Raw genomic sequence first — 9647 nt, forward strand, 5'->3', positions numbered from 1 at the left:
CAAAAATAAGTCATCTAAGTTTATATGTAATTGTTAGTTAATAATTAGTTTTCTAGTTTGACGAGCCGGTTAGCGTGGTTGGTGGATTGCCTTTCACGCCGAAGGTTGTGGGTTCGATTCCCTCACAGGACAGATATTTGTGTGCATGAACATGTCTGTTTGTCCTGAGTCTGGATGTAATTATCTTTATAAGTATGTATTTAAAAAAGAAAAATAGTATATGTAGTATATCAGTTGTCTGGTTTCCATAGCACAAGATCAGTACATTGTTCCATAGTACAAGCTTGATTTGGGATCAGACGGCCGTGTGTAAAAAAATATACTAGGATATTATTATTATTAAGTATCTACTAACACTAACAAATAATACATTGACATCCAGACATATTTAAATACAATAATAATGCAATAAAAAAGGCAAAATTACAAAAAGGACTGATTTCAAAATCAACCGAAGATTTGTTTAAATTAAAAAAAAGGCTTGACCGGTTTTTTTTTTTAGTTTTCCATTTTAGTGTGGGCATTGAAGCTTATATTATATTATATATATATTATATATCCAGAAATAAAATGCGTCCAATTTAGGCTATTGGTCAGTATCGGTCAGAGAACATATTCAGATATCTGTATAGAATAAAACTTAAATTACCTAAGTACTGTTGAAATACCTACCGTTTTCGAATAATAAGTCTTCACTTATTATTCGAAAATCCATAAAAAAGTTAAAAAAAAACATATGCCGCGAATATATAATGATCCACATATTTCATTAAAAAAAATATTAAAATCTTATCAGAAACATCTAATTATAATTACCTAATAATTGTATTAATATGTGTAAGTATATAAATAAAAGATAACGTAGCCGAACTATATTATAAATAGTACAGTACAGCAACAGCCTGTTAATGTCCCACTGCTGGGCTAAGGCCTCCTCTCCCTTTTGAATATTATAAATAGAAGGGAAAAATCATCATTCAAATAAACGTCTAGATTAATAATTAATTTAGCTTAAGAGGTTGAATAGCGATGAGGTATTCAAAGAATCTCTTCTTTATATTATTAATATCTCAAAGACATTCAGTTGACGAAATGCCATTCGCATTTAGAAATTATCAAATCATTCAAAAGGATTATAATATACTACAAGAATTAAATTTGACAAAGAGATAAATCCTCTTATAAATAATTTAACAACGATTATAAGTAACAAAACTTTAAGAGCATTATTTACGCTCTTTTCATAAAAGTTTCCATTGTTGTGTTCCGGTTTGAAAGGTGAGTGAGCCAGTTTAATTACAGATACAAGAGTCATAATATCTTAGTTAATACGATGGTTAACATTTCTTACAATGCCAATTTCTATGGGCTTTGGTAACTATTTGGTACCATCAGGCCCATATGCTCGTCCGCCTACCTATTCATTAATAAAAAAAAATTGAACTGTAAATAATTTTATAGTAACTTTCTTTAAATACAATATTTTTAAAACGGACTAAAAAGTGAAAAATAATTTCGTCTACATTTATAATTGTCCTAATAATTTAAAAACACACACAAAAATATTCATAAACCAGTAAAAATTATTTGTAAGTGATGTGAACTTTTCATGAATCAAATAGTTACGTGCTGCATGTACTTCACGTTTCTCATTTTAAATTCATATTCGTCAAAAATAAATGGCAGCGGTGGGATTCGAACCCACGCCTCCGAAGAGACTGGTGCCTTAAACCAGCGCCTTAGACCGCTCGGCCACGCTACCTTGTACGTATGCAGTATCAAAATTGTGTTATAAGTTTTCTATTTATGACAAAATATAAAAATAGAGAGTTTAATCTGAAAGGAAAACAATGTTTTTACTTACAACACTGTAGATACTCATTGCCATTTGTAATTCTTTACTTTATCGCATGCGGTTTATGGAGTATTTACTTCATTTTTTAGCACAATAGACACATCAATTAGCTTTAAAATTTTGACAATACTTCTCACTTAAATGCATTATTCGTAACTGTAAGATGTGAAACTACAGATCTATAAAACAATTAAATTAAACATCAAAGTTGTCCGTAGAAGCTCATTAAAAAACAATGTTTGTAATTTGTTTTTCTTTAAAATATAACAGCAATTTCTATTTGCAAAATGTAAATAACCTGACAAATAAATTCGTCCTCTATTTCATTAACGAACACATATACAAAACTAACATTTAACACGGAGTGTTTTAGTAAAGGTTTTCATTATTCAATGACTACACGCTAGTAAATTTACATTAAGCTACATGAGAGGTCTCATCAAGTTCCACTCTATGTTGAATTATCAACTAATTTACTGTTAAGTTTTTAGTTATAATTATATTGTCTTTTGAAGAAGGTTTGTTTAACTCTTGTATTATAATTAATTTAAAAAACATATAAAAATATATTAACATATTATATAATTAGAAATATTATACCTCTATTAACGTAATCTTTTTTTTTATCACGTATAGGCCAGCGTTTGACCATTGACATGCCTGCTGTTATGTTCGTTGTAGTGAGTAAGAATTTCACCACTCCGGATTTAAGCAGCCGAGTATTGAATGTTTCTTCAGAATAAAAAAAAGTGACCAAAAAAAGTGAAAAAAAAGTGAAGTGAGTGAAAGTGAAGTGAGAGTATCATTACAGATAGCTAACATGAGGTTCAAATTAGGGGTCTTACGGTTCGAAAACCGTATATAATAGCAGGGAGAAAATAAAATCGTTTTACTCTTGTGCCTCAGAAGACTCGAATGGTTCTGGTGCCTTATTAAGCTCTGGTCTTCCGATTGCCATCCATTGAACTAAGAAAGTGAGATTTCGTACAGAGTGCATTTTGCATGTGCATGTTATCGCATGTACTTACGTATGCATATTATTTTGTTTCCATTTTTACATACATACACAAAAAATAACTAGGATGAGATAAAATATCTTGCTACGTCACAATAATCGATACATAAGCCTTACAATAATAATTAAAATAACTTTTTAATTTTTATATTATAAAAAGTTCCAATATAAAATATAATAATCATTATAAGTAATACTATTTTGGCGTAATTTTCAGTGATTCGTCTCTGGCACAAACGATTTTGCTTTTAACAAGAGTTCTGAATTGCATAAGTTACTAATTAATTTAATTTTGACAATGCAAATAATATCATAATTAAATAATGCATAGCGTTTCTATTTAAGTAAACAGAACAACATTTTAACCTGTATTCCACACTAATCAATTACTAGAGATATATGTAGCAATAACCCAGCTTGTTTGGACCCTTTCCAGGAGCTGAATCTATTTGTTGAAGTAAACATAACTAAACCTGAATCCTCAAATGCTTTCAAACTTACGTGAACCATTTACAATTCTATGAAATTCTATTCAAATATCCTTTGGCAGAAAGTAGTGCTAATTTGCCAATTAATAATGCCTTTATTGCCTTTACACACGAATCAGGCGTATAGCCGAAGTGAAATTTAAAAAATTAAATGAAGAATGAAACTGACCGCCAAAATAACAGAAAACATACAAAAACGTGAATAATAGTTCAATTACGCATGCATTTTTTTTTTCAGAAACTACACCACTTGTACTTTTTATACTAGTAGAATCTCCTCTTGAAGGCAAAATTTCTAATTTTTTATCTGTCTTTGTATGGGTGAGTCAAGTTCAAAGTGAAAAATGAATATTTTACGTATAAAATATCATATTTACAAGGTTGTGTCCGATTAAAATACATAAATACAATACTGATAGTAGATAGAACTAATAAAAAATAGAAGCAGCATAAATGAGATCGCGAGGCGCGTGTAAGGAAAGCGTGGTCTGAAATCTGAAATTTGAAACCTTAGGTGCAATCAAGCACAATTTTTATGCTGACTTATAAACAAAGTATATATGTCTCATGACAAATATCGTTGGTTTCGTTCAATTTAAAATATGAAGGTATTAAGAAAAAAAAGTAATTCAATGAAAAAAGCAATAATGGTGTAATTTAACGTTAAAATAAATTTTATAATGTAAAAATTTTAGGATAAAAATGTTTTCAATATGTAAATAATATTATCTGTAAGATAATTCTAAACAGATTTATTTTGTAATACGACTACGTGTTCAATATGCAATACTCGATATCTCTGTCTATTATTCAAGCTCAAACGCTTATACAGTAGACGAATAGAGTACACAAAGTATTTTGAAAAGACTTACTATTTGATATAGCAATTGCAGGACGAGCTCTTGACGCAGGGTACAAAATGGGTACAATGCGGGATTTTGAAATGTTGACAATAGTCCACACGATGTTCAGGAATGCTTTCAATGTCCAATAGACGTTATAACTTATTGATACCTTCAGCTATACCGTGCTACTTAGTATGTAGAATGGGTATATGTCGCAGAGTTATTGTGAAGTCGTGCTATTACTCTTAGTGATATTACAATTTTATGAAATTGTGTCAATAGTCTCAATTTCATATAATATCACAGAGCAAATCCAGTTCGATTGTAATTTCACTGGGTATAGGTGTATTCATAGTCGCGTATTCATAAAGTAATAGTTAGTTTTTGTAAAAGTTAATCCTACATCAAAGGAACCACGAAATTATATTTAATGGTACAATTCTTATTAAATCATTAGAAATGATTACAATAATTACCCAAATAAGTTTTAGCTGAAAGTCATAAATCACAATTACAATGTAAATGAGGTTCTAATGAGGCTCAAGCAAAAGTTGGATTCCAAATTCAAAACCAAAAGTGATGTTAATTTTTGGGTATAATGGCTTACAGCACTTCGCTTTGCGCAGTCATGACGTCAGATTAATGAAAACAAGTAGCATCTCAACACTTTCTAAATGAGGTGATACCAAAATAAAAAACACAATCAAAATGAACTTTGTTCGAGAAGTAACAGTTCTGGTTTATAATTCTATCGATCACAACCGTTAAGAAATTATCAGATATTTTTATTTTCATTTAAAATATTTAAAATTTAACTTTAACTCATAGTACATAATTATATGCTGACATGATCTATGATATTATGAGCTGGCAAAATTCTAATATCAAATGAATAATACTCATTAGAGGGTTTTAATTGCGATGATACTTTATTTTATATTATGCATCGTTGTCGTTAGCAACTAGTAGAAAGAAATATAGCATAAATATGTAGTTTTACCAATAGACTTATACATATTTTATTTTAAATTGCTTTAACAATTATACTTGATGTAAAAAATACGTAACTACCTTCATTAATTCAATTTCATTTAGCTACACTGAACATAATTTTATCACAAACTCAGTCGACTTCACATAAATTTTACTTATCTCATTCATTCGATACAATCCGCTTTTACGCTTGCTAAATTATTGTTTGTATTATAATAACAACTATATATTTTACAATCACGTCAGTTTATTTTAAGCAAAATGACAAATAGTTATTTAATTGTTTTTTTTTCATAGTTCAACAATATAATTAAGATTTTTTAGCAATAATAATCTCAAGGATTAGTTTAAAATATTACAACAAGTTTATGAAGGCCACATAGGTACATAATATAATATCAAAGTTCTATTTTTAAATTATAGACATTCTCAAAAAAATTTTAAGGAACTTTCAAATCCGATTCATACGAGTACAAAAGCATGGCAAAACTAAAAATGTTCGAAAAGACCTTAACTTGATTTTAAAAACCCTTTCAAAGCTGCATAACCCATTTGACGAAGTCAAAAATCCGTATTGACGGTATACGTGGATGGATATTTGAAGGAGATAGAATTTTTTGCATTTTCTATTTTATTGCAATATATATACATATATATACTAATAAATTTTCACAGATCTGTTATAATTCGTGCCTTTGGTTATATTTTTTTATTGACTTTATACTTTTAATGCAACGAGAATTAAAACTAATGTATTTAAGTATAGAAATATCAATCTCTACACAATATGTTAGCAACTATTTTAGAATCAGTTCCGTACATAAGCGAGCGAAATTGTTTCACATCAATAATAAAAAAACGACTCTTCAACTATGAAACTGTTGATTGACGAACAAATAAATCCATACAGCCTACATGCTGTATGTGTACCGTTTTAAAACATAGAAATTAACTTTATCTCGAATTCCACGTATTTCAGAGCAACAGAGTCGAGCGGCAGCGACAGATGAATTTCATTAAAATCGTCCAAATAGTCGGGATCGGTCATCGTGCAAAAAGCCGTGCGAGCTAAAGTTAAACGAATTTTAAATCACGTGAAAAAACTGCACCAAATCGAATTTCCATTAGGCTTCGGTAGTATCCATAAAATAACTGATAATTCTTTAATTCACCCTATAAACTAAATTGAAATCTATTCAAGCGTAACTCATATGTTTTATTCATTCGAAATTGAAACTAGTAACATGATACCGAAAAAAACATTCTGACGTAAAAATTGCTTTTGACAAAATTAAAATATATTTATTTTTTTATGTGCAAAAACACACAAAAAACGAGACACTTACAGGATTACCCTAGTGTTTTTTTCTACCTATGGGGTTGAAATTTGGCTTCTACTTGAATAGATTTCACTCAATCTCTAATAACACAATATTTTATTATTATAACTCATCAAGAAATAATATCCAATTATGTATTAACATTAAAGGTGTACCTTTACACCCACGTAGCCGAGATGGCCTAGTGGTAAGAACGCGTGAATCTTAACCGATGATCGATGGTTCAAATCCGGACAAGCACCACTGAATTTTCATGTGCTTTATTTGTATAATAATTTAATTATAATTCATCTCGTGCTATACGGTGAATGAAAACATCGTGAGGAAACCTGCATGTGTCTTATTTCACTGAAATTCTGCCACATGTATATTCCATCAACCCGCATTGGAGTGCGTGGTAGAATAAGCTCCATACCTTCTCCCCAAAAAGGGAAAGGAGGCCTTTGGCCAGCAGTGGGAAATTCACGGGCTGTTACTGTTACTTTTACACCCACATAAACACAACAGTATTTTACCTTAAGTTTTATGCCGTAACAAATCTAATAAATAAAAAAAAAACTTGATTAAAATACATAAATAAACGAACACGCTATTAAAGTTTAATTAACCGAATTGATCTTTTATCAAATAAACATCAAATTTGTAGTCCTTAGTTTCTACTAAATAATCATATCTGCAATTCAATTGAATTATGGCAATCGAAACACGGCGATGGTTATCAAGGCGTGAGCATAAATTCCATAATTCTTGTTCCGTGTATATTTACGAGTTTCGAAGCCATCTATAGTCCTAAACATGCCTATCGTTAATGTAATCGAAATTGTGAGTTGACTTGCAATTCATTACTAGTTTTGGCAATAAGGAGTAGAATTTGTTTACATATTGTTAGTGCTATTTGCGATTTAACTAAGTTTGGCTAAATTATTGCTCATTAAATATTCTACTGCTAAAATGCAATGTTTTATATTTCTGTATTTCGATTTGAATTATGAGCCAGTGTAATTACACATATGAGGTAAATAATATTTGATTTGAAGTATATGAGCTATTTGCGGTGCCCGATTGTCGGTTGGTACTGGTGAGCGAGCCGCCTTTGATACGCGCGTTGACTTTGCTCAATGGTGTCCTGGCCTCGACTCGCTGGACTCGACTGGAGCCTCAACTAGTATTTCGCAAAACGGCAAGGGAATACATAGAAACTATATTAATTAAGTAAGTAAACGCTTTAGGTTTAACACGTAATGTTTATTTATATTTTGTAAATATCTTGTCTCTTAGTTGGTAACTTTGGCATTAGGAATGGCTCATATGACTTTTAATGCTTATAGCAGCTATTTGGAGACTAATTATCAAATATCATTCGTATGAAACTAGATAATAAGCATTATACTGTATCAATTATATTTTAATTAATAACTCAGTAAATGTTTTAAGTAGTTGAGTGCGTAAACGTATTAGTTGTATTATTTGTAAAATTTATCAATTAAAGTGTTATTAAATGTTACAGAATAAGAAGAAAAAAAGTTAGTTCGTAGTTTTAAACGAATAGTCACCTACTTTAAATTTAAGATTTTGATGCAGTCTAGAAATAAAAATTTGCAGGTACGTCAAAATAACTCGATTAACGTTAATAGTAAAATGGAAAAAAGCTGGATATATTTATGAATATTTGAGAAAAAAATACATTGGTTTTTATTTTATTTTTTAACGATACGTGAAACGGTTCTTTTTCTCCCATATTATATATTTAGGCTCAAAAATATTACTAGTATGCGTAAAAAAACGTACATAAATCTTTGTGGGATTTTTTTATCCAAAATCAAAACATAACAAAGGAAAATGTTCGCTAAAGAAATAAAGTAGATATATTAAAAAGAACTGTTCATAATTGTACGGAGATTCAAAATATCAAAAACGTATTTGTGCCAATTTTGGAATCCTTGAATTAAATTGTATTTTTCTTCAATTATTTTTTTGTTCTAGTCTTATCGTTCCGTACAATATTAACAAACGCCTGTATTGTAAGAATGATGAAAATAATGAGCATATCCAGTAAGCAATAATTATATGGGTAATATAATAATATGCTTACTCTCATTATTATATAATTGTTACACGCATATATTAGATTTATTTAGAAGATAAGCAATATATCATGATAAAAGACAATAAAAAGAAAGAGTTAAATAATGTTAACTAAATAAAATTGCAATTGGATTGAATGGTTGAATGTATATTTATTTGACCTGTGATTTGTGCCAATTTAGGTCGACCTGTTCACGCCAATTAATCGTGACGCTGCATCGATCAGGAATCCTTAGAACTCTACGTAGACAATACGTTGTTTTCCTTTTTTCTGTTCAGAATTTGTAGGTAAATATTAAATGAATTTTAAAACAGAAAAATATTCATATCCATATAAATATAAACTGAAATATATATATATATATACATATATTTATTTATTTATTTATGGTCCACAAAACAGATTATAACTAAAGACACATTTAATATATAAGTAAACATTATAAGCAAGCTAAGTTAATTTAACCAACAACTATGTGAACACAGATTGTAGACGAAATATTTCACTTATAAAAATCAAATAACATCAGCACTTAAGAATACATTGTACACTTTACAAAAAACGTTTACAATAAATGAAAAGAAAAAATTATACAGAAAAATATGAACAAGTTATGACAATGAAAAATAAAATGAAATTATGAAATGTTGAAATGAGGAACTAAATAATGAATAAGAAAATAGATTTAATCACTATTATTAGTTGTTAATTGAAAATATTGAAACCAATTGTTTTCTAAATAGATTTAGGTTATTGTTGAAAATGTCAATACCATCATTCGCGTCTTTTTCGAGAAAAATTTTGTTATATGGGCGACACATACGACCGATAGGATTATGATATGATATGTTGTTATTGTATGCGTCCAGGGTAAATATTCTAGGGTGTCGGTATTTAAAGTTAGTGTTTATGTTGATGGATCTTAAAAGCAAGGGTGAATCAATAACACCGTGTATTATTTTATGCAAATATACTAAGTTATTGCAGTCACGACGCATTTTTAGTGTTTGCAATTTAAAATGACT

General features: G+C 29.3%; 1 non-coding gene across 1 annotated transcript; it reads right to left on the reverse strand.

Annotated features, from left to right (window-relative positions):
• Positions 1–1680: 1680 nt before the first annotated feature.
• On the reverse strand, positions 1681–1762 carry Trnal-aag (transfer RNA leucine (anticodon AAG)). The gene has a single exon. It is a non-coding gene; the product is annotated as a tRNA-Leu (tRNA).
• Positions 1763–9647: the final 7885 nt, after the last annotated feature.

The sequence above is a fragment of the Nymphalis io genome, chromosome 9 (genome assembly GCF_905147045.1).
Source record: "Nymphalis io chromosome 9, ilAglIoxx1.1, whole genome shotgun sequence".
NCBI classification, from domain to species: Eukaryota; Metazoa; Arthropoda; class Insecta; order Lepidoptera; family Nymphalidae; genus Nymphalis; species Nymphalis io.